Raw genomic sequence first — 12151 nt, 5'->3', positions numbered from 1 at the left:
ACCAAATACAAGGTCCACTTTGTTAAAGTAAATCCTTCGAATAAAATTGAATCCCACGTTTTAAACTTGGACTACTTTTAGTATAGCAACAAAGTAAAGAAAATAAAAGAAAAGAAAAAAACGGTATTATATCTAACATAAGTATTACTTATTTTATTCCTCTGGAAATAAGGTTGCTAACGTAAAATGACCATTTATAATTATGATCTCATCCCCCTCCCTCCCTCCTCCTCCTACCCTTCTTCTGTAGACTATTTCTTTATTACTTTAAATACTCGTTGAGGAAAACCGTAATAATTCGTTCATCGAAAGTCATTTAAACGTATCTAATCGTTCTAATCATTTTAAAAACATAACTAACTACTTTAGAATTTAATAATTACTTCTATCTATTTCCTCTAGTAAATATATAAATATTAGACAAAAATTGATTTCTATGATTTATTTCGCATTAAAATTATTTCGATCGTCAAATAAATTTATTAATAAATCAATTTTATATACAAAATGTATTAGGATTGATGATTTTATATGTAAAATACGAGTCGTTTGATTTTTATTAATAAACAAATCAAAAAAATCAGTGTTACCTTTTCTGTCCAGCCTGCGACAATTTAGGAAATCGTTGTCCAGAACTTTGGTGTTTTAATTTCGAATGTTTTTAACGTTTACATCATATTACCCTAATCACCGTGTTTTAAACAGACGTCGTCTCTATACAAACGATAGAAACGTACTAAGGATAGACGAAATACGTTATGCGAATGAAGAGCTAATGTAAACATTCTGGGGAGGAACAATGTATACGAGAATTATATTTGTTATTTATACGTCATTGACAAAGTTACTCAGTATATGGGTGATACACGTACACACAGTATTTGTAAAGATGATATTTTGAAAAGTGAAACAAAGCAAAGTGAACGAACTAACAATACTAGTTTTTTTAACAACTTATTTTTCTACATTAATCCTTCTTACTCCTACGTCGAGTGTGACTCGCCACCAATTTTTATCTCAGGAATTCTTTCGTCGAATTTCACTCGACGTTTTTTTCACTCTTATCAAACTAATTAAATTACTTTATTTATTTTTTTAATTAACGTAACTTTCAAATGAAACATTTGAAAAGGCTGGTAAGGGAGCTTTGGTTGGGAGCTGCTGGTAAAAAAATTGAAATATAATTCGGAATGCAAAAAAGGTTAAATTCTTCCCATTTCATCCTCCTTCTTCACAAATGTATCACCCGTTGAATATTTATCAGCTTGATCAATAAATTCGTACAGTTTTTCATGTTACGTTTATACGAATTGATTTATCTAAATACTTATAATTATTGAAATACAAATAAATTATATATATTTTTTGAACAAAATTGTATATATTAATTGCATAAATTGTTTGATAGAATCCGTATAAGTAAAGAAGGTGGTTTATTCGTTTGTAACAAATCAATTGAAGAAGGATTGTCGGAGTGTACAACGGTACATTGATGAGCGTAAAAGATTTGCCTTGAATGGAAAGAGAAAAAAAAATAAATAAAGAATAAGAAAAAGAAAGAGAGAGAGAGAAAGAAAGAGAGGAAGAGAGAGAGAGAGAGAAAGAGAAAAAAGGTGGAGTAAGAAGTTAAAGAATGAATAAAATCGAAGAGACTCGTGGATGGAAACACGCGAGAGCAATAATTTATTGATCGTGAAAATCCGTATAGAACGGTATTCGAATCGATCCAGCGATATCGGCAAAGTGTAAGGAACATTAATCAGTCGGGGAGTACGTCAAAGGTAGCATGCGCGTTTAACACGGTTAACGTGAGTGCAATTACGAGAGAATGTGTGGAAAGCCGACACGGAGGTCGCCTAATGCTTAGAAAATCTTTAGGATGATATTAGTCTTATATATTTCTCTCTTATAAATTTATTTTATCTAAATAAAATACTTTTTATATACATATGCATATTTGTAAATGTTTATATGGGTATGTATGCGTTCATATATATAAAATGTTGAATATAACTATTGGCACGAATTATATTGTTTTTTTTATATATTTCTAAAAAAAGAGAAATACTTTTATTTATTTTATATATTATTTATACATTATTATAGATTATTTATTTATTTATTTATTTATTTGTTAAGTATATATAAGTTTAAATATTTATTATTAACCGTGTAAATTAAATTGATTTACGATAAATACAATTATTATGAAAAAAATATATGCATAGATATTGATTTATATTAAAAAAATTATGTTCGACCATTAGAAGTGTAGTGTTTCAATGATTTAATAATGATTAATAGATACTTATAGGTGAGATAAGAAATAATTGAATAAGAAATCGAAAGTATATTATACTAATTTATAAAGATTGTTTCATCAAAATTGAATTCGCAACAAACACTTTTGAACAACATTACTGTATATAAGTGTGTATACAGCATATAGGTGTATAAAATTTACCTGTTATTGAGAAAAATATATAGGTGTATAGAAGAGGGCGCGTACCATCTCGAAAAATTCTTCTTCTTCTTCGTACAACTTTCACCAATACCATTAAAATTTTCTTCAAACCAACTTCTGATCCCGATCAAAAAAATTTTCCCAAATAAAAAAAAAATACGAAGCAAAAATAGTAAAAATAAATTGACCGAGAAGAAACAAAATAAAAAAAAGAACACATTTCCTATAAGGAAAAAAAAAGGTTAGGAAGAAGAAAAAAAAAAGATATTTCAACGTCCACGATTTCACTTCTGGTTATGTTTGATAATAAAAAAACGAAAAGCGGAAGAAAGGATTCCAATAATTACGATTCGTTTCGTTTTTTTCAAGCATCGGATCTATCCATAGATCCATTGATCTATCGATCGAAAAAGATTCCTTCTTTGGTTGGTTGGTTGGTTGGTTGGATGGATGAAACAAACGAACGAACGAACGAACGAATGAACGAACGAAAGGAACATAAAACTCGGGCTTGTTGCTTTCACCGATTCCTCATAAAATCGCACGATACTTGCACGTCACCACCATGTCCAAGTAGTTTTCCTTAGTTTGCAATAATATCAGTAATAGTAGTAGTGATAGTAAAATATTATAGTAAGGATGGTGATGGTGGTGGTGGTGTTGTTGTTATCGAAGAAGGCAAAGGCGTGGCAAAACTTGACAGAGAAAAAGTAATATTATACTTTCGTGCATTCTTCAAGTGTCTTAGGAATTTAATCAAATCTAATAATATTTTAAAAAACAATCTTTCTATCTATCTATCTATTTATCTATCTCTTTAAGATATAGTTGTATACTAACTTATTCGTACGGAATATAATAAAAGTATTATAAAGAATATAGAATATGGAATAAAAATTTCCAGGAGTTTATTTATTTTTCGTTTTTTTTCTTCTTTAATATCCATTCGTATTTCTTTATTATAATCTTACGATTAAAAAAAAATATTATAATATTATAATATTGAAAGGAAATATTTTAATTGTATTTGTAAATAATATATATTCGATTAGTATTATTTAATATGTGTAAATTATTAAAGAAAATAAAAAAAACAAAAAAAAATAGACGAAAGTTTATATTTCAGTTGAAAATTATTTCCGACTATCGATAACAAATGCTAATGTTTTAATTCCCATGATTTATCACGATAATAATAATAATATAAATAGAATTAACGAATATTATTCGAGTACAAATTTTCCAGATGACTTGATATTACAATTTATTAATCGGTAGATCAAACATTTTTTTAAGTTATCACACCGATGTTGAAATCAGTGCAGTCTGATTCATCGAATCATATCCTTTCAAACCCACGCTATGAGTTATCCTTTGAATCGAGTCAACGCTCACGCATAATCAAAACTTATTATACTAAATCAAAGAAACTATATCAGTGATCTTCAAACTGTATTTTACAGTGGAATCCTGAGATTCCACGAATTGTTGTATGTATAATATATATTATATCGTATTAAATAACATTTATCACGTTTGAATATTTAAATGTATTTTTAATCCTTTGCACTTCTATGTCATTTTTATTCTTATGAAACTGATTAAATTACCTAATTATTTAGTTAAAGTAAATTTGCACATAAAACATTTAAAAGCGTCGCGAGCTGCTGGTAACAAAATTCAAATAATAATTCGTAACGCAAAGTGTTCAATCGAATAATTGTACATCCCATAAAGGTACCCTGAATCGAAACAATTTGAAGACCACTAGAATTATATACACTATCGGTCAAAAGTATTGGAATTTATTTAAATTAATTAATTTATGGTATAATAGAACAGATAACGTGGTAGGATCATATTTATTTTCTTATGACGTAGAATATCACGTTGCAAGTAACAGCAAATCTGAGGTCATGCAATTTCTGAATTCTAATAGAAATAAAGAAAGAAAGAATGAAAGAAAGAAAGGAAGAAAGAGAGATAGATAGATAGATAGAGTGAGAGAGAGAGAAAGAAAGAAACTCGGAAACCTTTTATTCGAGATATCCTTTTACGAAGCGCGTTACCATTCGTCTTATCGGTGCATGCGGACGCGAGAGAGTGCATACGGAAATCGTGGCGCAACGAAATAACGAGTTCTAATTGCGAAAGCAGATCTACGCTGTTCTAGCACGCTGTCCGTCGTCCGCCGGTTGAAGAAAAAAAAAAAGGAAAAAATAAAGAAAAATAGAAAAAAGGAATCGAGCGTGTTAGAGAAAGATAGAGAGAGAAAGAGAGAGAAAGAGAGAGAGAGAGAGAGGACAACGAAAAAATGAAACAAACAAAAAAATATAAAATAAAAGAAAATAAATAACAAAAAAAGAAAAAAAGAAAAAAATTGTACAGAAGGTGCACCCGGCACCTGATTCATTTAAGTAGATAGCAATCTATGACGCAAATGGCCGGAGCTGGTCGCCTTTAAAAATCGTCCTTCCACGCCTCACAGTTTCGCCCTTTCAACGCATACAATATTATGCTCATGTAAATGTTTACACGTGCATGTGTAACGTGTGTGTGTTAATGTGTATAAATATATATATATCTCGTTTGATCTCTCTCTCTCTCTCTGTCTTTCTCTCTTTTTCTAACCCCCCTTTTTAGCCCCCTTCGAAGAGATTTGCGCTTAGCGTAACGTGACGTTGCAAGTGCGGCTAGATGTAGGAAGTTACTATACTTAAATCATGTCGATTACGACGACGACGACGGCTTGATTATTAATAAAAAAAAAAAAGAGAAAAACAGAAAAAAATAAAGAATAAAAGTTGCGAACGTTTAAAAATGATCGAGAAAACCGTGTAATACGTGTTATTTCTGTGTAAGTTTGATCGATAGATCCTCGAAGCTTTTTTTCTTTTTTTTCTTTTTTTTTTGTAGCGATCTTGTCTCTTTCTTCTCTTACGCATTTTCTCGTATTCTCGTTTCGATTTGATTTTATTGTTGCGCGAAATTATTTAATATCAGACTCGTTGACACGTTTGATTATTCGTTATTATTATTTTTTATTTAAATTCTTTTTATATACTTTTTTTTTTCTATTTTCATAATACGATATTATCGAACGTGCAATCGAATGATTGATATGATGTTAACAATTCTACTTGTTTTTTTTTATTTTTCTCATTGTTTTATGTTTCTTTCATACAAAATTGTCGAAGATCGAATATATTTTCGATTAATATTGATTTTTAATTTTATTCTTTAATTATAGGAAATTATTCTGATATTAAATGCCGTTTTATGCTATGATACGAATTGTATTTATTTCTTCTTCTTCTTCTTCCTCTCTTATTCTTATTTATTTCATCTTTTTTTTGTTCTTTTCTTTTCATTTCTTTATTGCATACTTATGCATTCTCGGTTTTGCACTTAAGAGATCAACGTAGAACGCGAGTAAGTATCTCTTACGTGGTACTAGAATTACCTTCGGGATTGAAGAGCATCCGCTAATTTTGCTGCTAGACAGAGGTCATTTGCAACACGATGATGACTCCCTTTGGCTCCGATTGCGGTTTACTTGCGGAGAACTTAAGAAAGAGAGATGATGATTCTTCATTATGCTTGAAAACGAATGATTCTTTTTTTTTCTATCTAAAATATTTTTTATCCTCAGATAAATTATATTTTAATCTTAGTTATTTTACTTCATTGATTCGCACTAAAACGTCATTTCAATTAAATCAATAGATTTAACAAAAATAAATCCAACAAAGAATTCATGAAAATAATTAATAAATATAGACAATTTTTCCGTGTTTAAAAATAAGAACAAAAATGCTTATCTCTAAAAAACTCCATGAAAATAATTACTTTATTTTCATTGTTAATTTAATTGTATGTAATTTTAATTGTAATGAAATCGTAACGAGACTTAACCAATTTGAATAAAAATCATCTAATTTTAATGAAATATCTTATATATATATAAGAATATAACGAGATAAAAAAGAATTCACATTTAAAAAGAACATCGATTTGATATTACGTTGAAGTAAAAAGCAAAAAATAAACAAAAGCTAATGGAAATATTGAAGAAACATATATAAGTTTCACTCTCGATGTTTCTTTCCTTTTCAATCGAGTTGTCGCTCATCCAGAATCCACACCCAATGGACAGGTCCTACGAACAGTAACAGTAACAGCAGCAACAGCAGCAGGTTCGTGCGAGGAAATCCAGTAACGAAATAACGAGTTCTGTTTGCGAAACCAGAAGTAGTAGTATCAGCATTAGTATTAGTATTGGTATTAGTGGTGGTAGCAACAGTAGTTGGCGAAAAACGATAGAAAAAGTATAAGAAAAAGAATGAGCCGCCCGTTCGTGCGTACTGATGCAGAGCAGAAAAAAGCTTTCCGATCCGGAATAGTTCAGCAACAGCAACAGCAGCAGCAACAGTAAGCCTGTTCTATCCAACAACTACTACCTACTAGATAACGAGATCGAGATCGAGATTTAGATCGAAACGAGATCGAAACGAGATCTTTTTAAGAGACTGAGAAACCGACAAATTGATCAAATTCTATGCTATCTGAGTTTTCGAACATTTTCCATAATGAAAAAGACGTCTTAAAATATTCTTACAATCGAGTAAGTCGTTTAGGATGAAATCTAATCGATAAGTGACAAATTTACTATGACGTTTTCATCTTTAATGGATTTTCAATCGTAAAACTAACCTAAACTTATACGATCATCTTTATATATGTTACCATGAAAGACCGATATTGGAAAATGTCAAGATTCACATGCTCGATTGATGTATCTCCGAAATAATAATATATATAAGAATAAATCCAATTAATCGGTCTTTCACCGATGTATTAGGTACATGTTGATATTTCATTATGTGAATCTTGACATTCTCTAATTTCGGTCTTTTACAGTAACATATACAGAGTAGCATATATAAGAAGAAGAAGAGAGAAGAAGAAGATATACATTAATTGAATTTAATATAAAGAGTTTAAGATTAAATTATGTTATCTATAGATTATTGCTATTTAAAGTATATGTCGGTATTTCTAAGAAAAATAATTAAAATTAATTTAAACATTTTTGGAGGGATAATATTTTAATTATCAATACAAGACAACCAAGTTCCGTTTGTTAAAGTTGTTTTAAAATTTCTTCCAAGAAAGAAAGAGAAAGAAATGTAAGAATTGGAAGTCTGATTCATACAGGTGCGAGTACCTTGGAATACTACCTTGAAAAATCTACCTTCCCTCCACCCTTTTCACCCGTACCCTCCCCCCACACACACACACAAGCATATACTCCCATACACATTCATACGTACAATGCACAGAACCAAATGCTTAAACATATGAACTTACTACAAACTTACGACAAACTCATATATACACACACACACACACACACACATACACACACATACATAACATACGCATACACAAATGTACACGTGATTCTGAGAGTTGGCTTGAGTACGACAACGTAATTGATAATTATCGTTATAGCGCCGGGTAGAAGCGAGTTCAAGCTCGGATCTTGTTCTCTTCAACCGAGCGAGTCGTTGCTACACCTTTAAGACGACGATCATGCTACGTAAGAAAAAGAGTTGCCAAGTATTACCACCAGCAGTAACAGCTGCCCCTTTTTAAGATTAACTCTACTTGTAGTTTCCAGTGTCCAACAGATCAACATTTTTACATCCTATTTCATCCTGTTCACGCTCCAATCAAGATAACATCTATTTCAATCTTCATCTTTAAATTATTATCATACGGAAATAACAAAAAAAAAAAAGACGATTGTATAACTTTTACGTTTTATTTCTAACACGTTCTTAGTCCATCGTGATTCGATTAGGTTTCTCGCGGGACCTAAATCTGACTGTCGATGCTTGGTATACGTAAACTGACCGTTGTAATATTTTATCCTAAATACATAATTAATATAAAAAGTATAATATACATTTTTATTTTGTAGATTTTATATTTTTATATTTCGATGCTTATTCCATTAAATTCTTTTTAACTTTTCAATTTAAAATCCTATTTAAATTGAACAAGAAGAACGTCACCCATGCCTGGGTGACGAAGAGGGGGGTAGAGGGGGGCCTCCACGGCCCCCTGTTACCCAAATATGGATGATATGGCACGAACATGTTTAATAATAATTTTAATCATTTTTACAATCCGATACCTTATAATTTTTCTTTCACCGTTACGAATTTATTATATTAATACTCGTTGAGTTTATTAGTGACAAATAAAAATGTAATAAAAGCTTTCGATTGAGAGATACTCAAATGCACGGATAATATGCATGGGATATGCGCGTAGATCCGCACAGATATTAAAATATGCGTATTACTTGGACGCAATTAAGTCCAGACGCGTTCTTCCGTGAAAAGATGTTAGAAGTGATTTTTCATCGCGCCAAACTACTTTCATATTTCACGATCGTAACCGAGGCGCATTGGCTCGATCATAATCACGACGTAACGGTTCGCCGCGGAGTGTGGTGCACCTTAACGTTCGCGCAAAGGATCGTCGTCCGTGTATCCTACGAAAGTGCTGTCGAGTCTAAGCACACACACACACACACACACACACACACACACATATACATTAGGACCTTTTCCAGGTCCCAACACAACTCTTGAACAAATCCTATGTACGATTAAACATCTAAGTCTCTATGTATATATCTATATATGTGTGTGTGTGAATGTATGAGAATATATGTGTGTATATCTGAAAGAGAGTGTTTGTATGGCTATGTGTGTGTATGTGTCGTTGAGTAGCCGGAATTGCGAAAGGACTGGGACGCACATCTATTAATACCGAGTTATCTTTGTTGGTGTGGGTGTTATCAGGGCAGGGCGTGTCGCCAGGAAAGCAACGAGCGAACCGGCAGCCGGCAACGTGACTCTTGTCTGCTGAACTAGCTTGCAAACTGTGAGAGAAAGAGAGACAGAGAAAGAGAGAGAGAGAGAGAGAGAGAGAGAGATAGAGAGACAGGATCCGCTTTATTCTCCTTCCTTCTCTCTTCTTTCTTCTTTTTCCTCCTTGTTTCTCCTCCTCCACCCCGACGATCTTTCCAAACTGGAAGCTTTCTTGCCGTCTTCCTGGTCTAGCGATCGTGCCCATCGAGTTATCCTCGTTACTCAATCGTTACTCCAAGACTCTTCCGCAACCTTCCGATTGTCCTTTTCTTACTATCCAATTTTCTATTTCCATTGGGAATTTGTAATTTTTTGTTTTTCTTTTTTCGTTTGTTTGGATCATGTTCGATTAATTTTGATCGGTCCGTTTTAGTTTTTGTCAGTCATTATTTTATTGCAAAGTATTTGTTCGATAACACTAGTTTACAGTACATCTGTTGCCGGAAAAATTTTAACTGTTGCTAATTACAGATGTGATACAGATTTTAAATATATAAGTAGAATTTTTCTATTAGCTCTTTTTTTTTACTTCAGTTCCGCACGTTATCGACTAATAAATATGCATAAATGATAAAAATCAAAAACAAAATAACTCGAGGTGGATACAAATTTTTGAGGTTAGATTTGACAAAAACAGGTCATAAGTGAACATTATCAACCATAAGATTCACGTCAACAGATAAAAAGTTAAATTTTGTAAACTAGTGTAATCCTTTTCTATCAATTTCTTATCCTTGATATTATATTCAATTTCGTTTATTCGATCGAGGTTATTTTTCTTCTTTTTTTTACTGTAATGTAGAATTTATTTTAGATCTTCCTTTTTTGTTGTTACTGTAAATATATATTGCAAACCTACGATTATGTTTTATTTTTTATTCTCAGTGCAGATAGTACAATTAATATATTTAATTAATTTATGTATGATTCGTGAAAAAAGTTGGGTCGTTAGATTTATTGGATTAGGACTCCAACTGGGAGTCTTCTATTTTCTGAATAAGCTTTTGAAGCTCCTTTCCCAAATCAACATCCTCACGAATGTCTATTTTATAAGATATGGGGTTGTTCTATCTAACATTTATTCAATTTTTACAATCTTCAATATTTTTGATAACCTTTAAATTTATGTTTATAATACTGTTCTAATCTTTATCGATTCGTTCGAATGTTTCTTTCGAATTTTGATAAATTAGCAGATTTTATTTGAATAACAAATAAATTAAAAGCATAATAATAGGTGTTATCGAATATGAATCCTTTATTTTTGTGTCGAAACAATAAAAGAAAAAAGGAGAGTGTAACGTTATATTGATTAAAGATCGCTTTCGATTTCACGTTCGGTCGAACCGCTGGTAACGAACGTCGTCTTTTCACGCATCGATTAACAACACCCTGGTGGTTCGTTGGCAGTTGCAAATTTTAAACGGAGGATTTTAAAGGTGACAGTATCGTTTAGTACGCTGGAATGTGATATTTCGCGCGTACTTTTTTTAAAACACGATATTGTCGTTAAGCGTTTCGCACGCTAGTAGATAAGAAATTGATGCGAGTGGGGGGAGGGGGAAAGGTAGGGAAGCATAAGTATTAAGAGAAGGGAGGAAAAGGAAGAAGAAGAAGAAGAAGAAGAAGGAGAAGAAGGAGGAGGAAGAGGAGGAGGAGGAGGTGTTGTTGCAGGGTTGTGATACGATGCGGGATGTGTGTGAACGTCTAGAAGGAAATTTCACGGCGAAGCAATGGCTACGTACGAAGAAACCGGATAAAACGTTCTTATGTAACGTTCTCGAATGTAATTATGCAGATCAACGTACGCGGCATATGTTCTGTCTCTTTCTTTTAACATTTACCTTTAGCCCTGCCCGGCCCCTCAAATCCTTATTTTCTTATTCGAGGACGACAAGTCACGTTTAAAAATTTATCTAAATTACTATTCTAGCGTTTTCAATTTAATATTCATATTATCTGCATATTATTTTCATTTAAAGCGTGTCCCTAAGAACACGGGACAACTTCTTAATCATTTTAGGTATTACACGCAAAAGGAAAAAGGAACGCATTTCATACGATAGCTGTATATATTGAGAATTTATATATTGAGTATTAAAATATCTGATTGTTCGAGAATAATTATTGAGTAGTAACAAAGTTAAGTTAATGCAATTGCATGCAGTATATGCATGCGTATTACAAATGTTAACAAGAAAATTAAAATAATCGAAAGTATCAATTATTAATAATAAATATTTCAAATATCATCAAAATCCTTGTATTGTAGGTTGATTATTAGTCGACAATTAAAATTGTTAGAAAACATATTGCAAATTACGAACAATGTTTCTAAATCCCCTTCCCCTTCCCTCAGTATATTAACAAAATTCTATTTATTTAAAATTATTTCAAATCACATTAATTACCATTAAACGCAAGTAGCTAAAAAAATCCTTAAGAAGGAATTGTCAGATATTACGAATGAACAAACAAAAGAAAAAAAGGAAAACACTTAGAAACAGGTTGGTCATTAGTCGACAATTAAAATTGTTAGAAAAATATTAAAAATTATGAATAAATTATTTCAAATATAATTAAATATCATTGAACGCAAGTAGTTACAAAACCTTGAAGAAAAAATTTGTCAGATTTTCCGAACGAACAAAAAAGAAAAAAAATGTAGAAAAATAGTTATGAGTATCGATCCTGGTTAGAAAGTCAAACTATATAATTTCGTCCAAATCGTCATGGCGTA

This window comes from Polistes fuscatus, unplaced genomic scaffold (assembly GCF_010416935.1).
Source record: "Polistes fuscatus isolate 324 unplaced genomic scaffold, CU_Pfus_HIC Scaffold1, whole genome shotgun sequence".
Taxonomy (NCBI): Eukaryota; Metazoa; Arthropoda; class Insecta; order Hymenoptera; family Vespidae; genus Polistes; species Polistes fuscatus.
Note: the sequence above shows the minus strand (reverse complement) of the source record.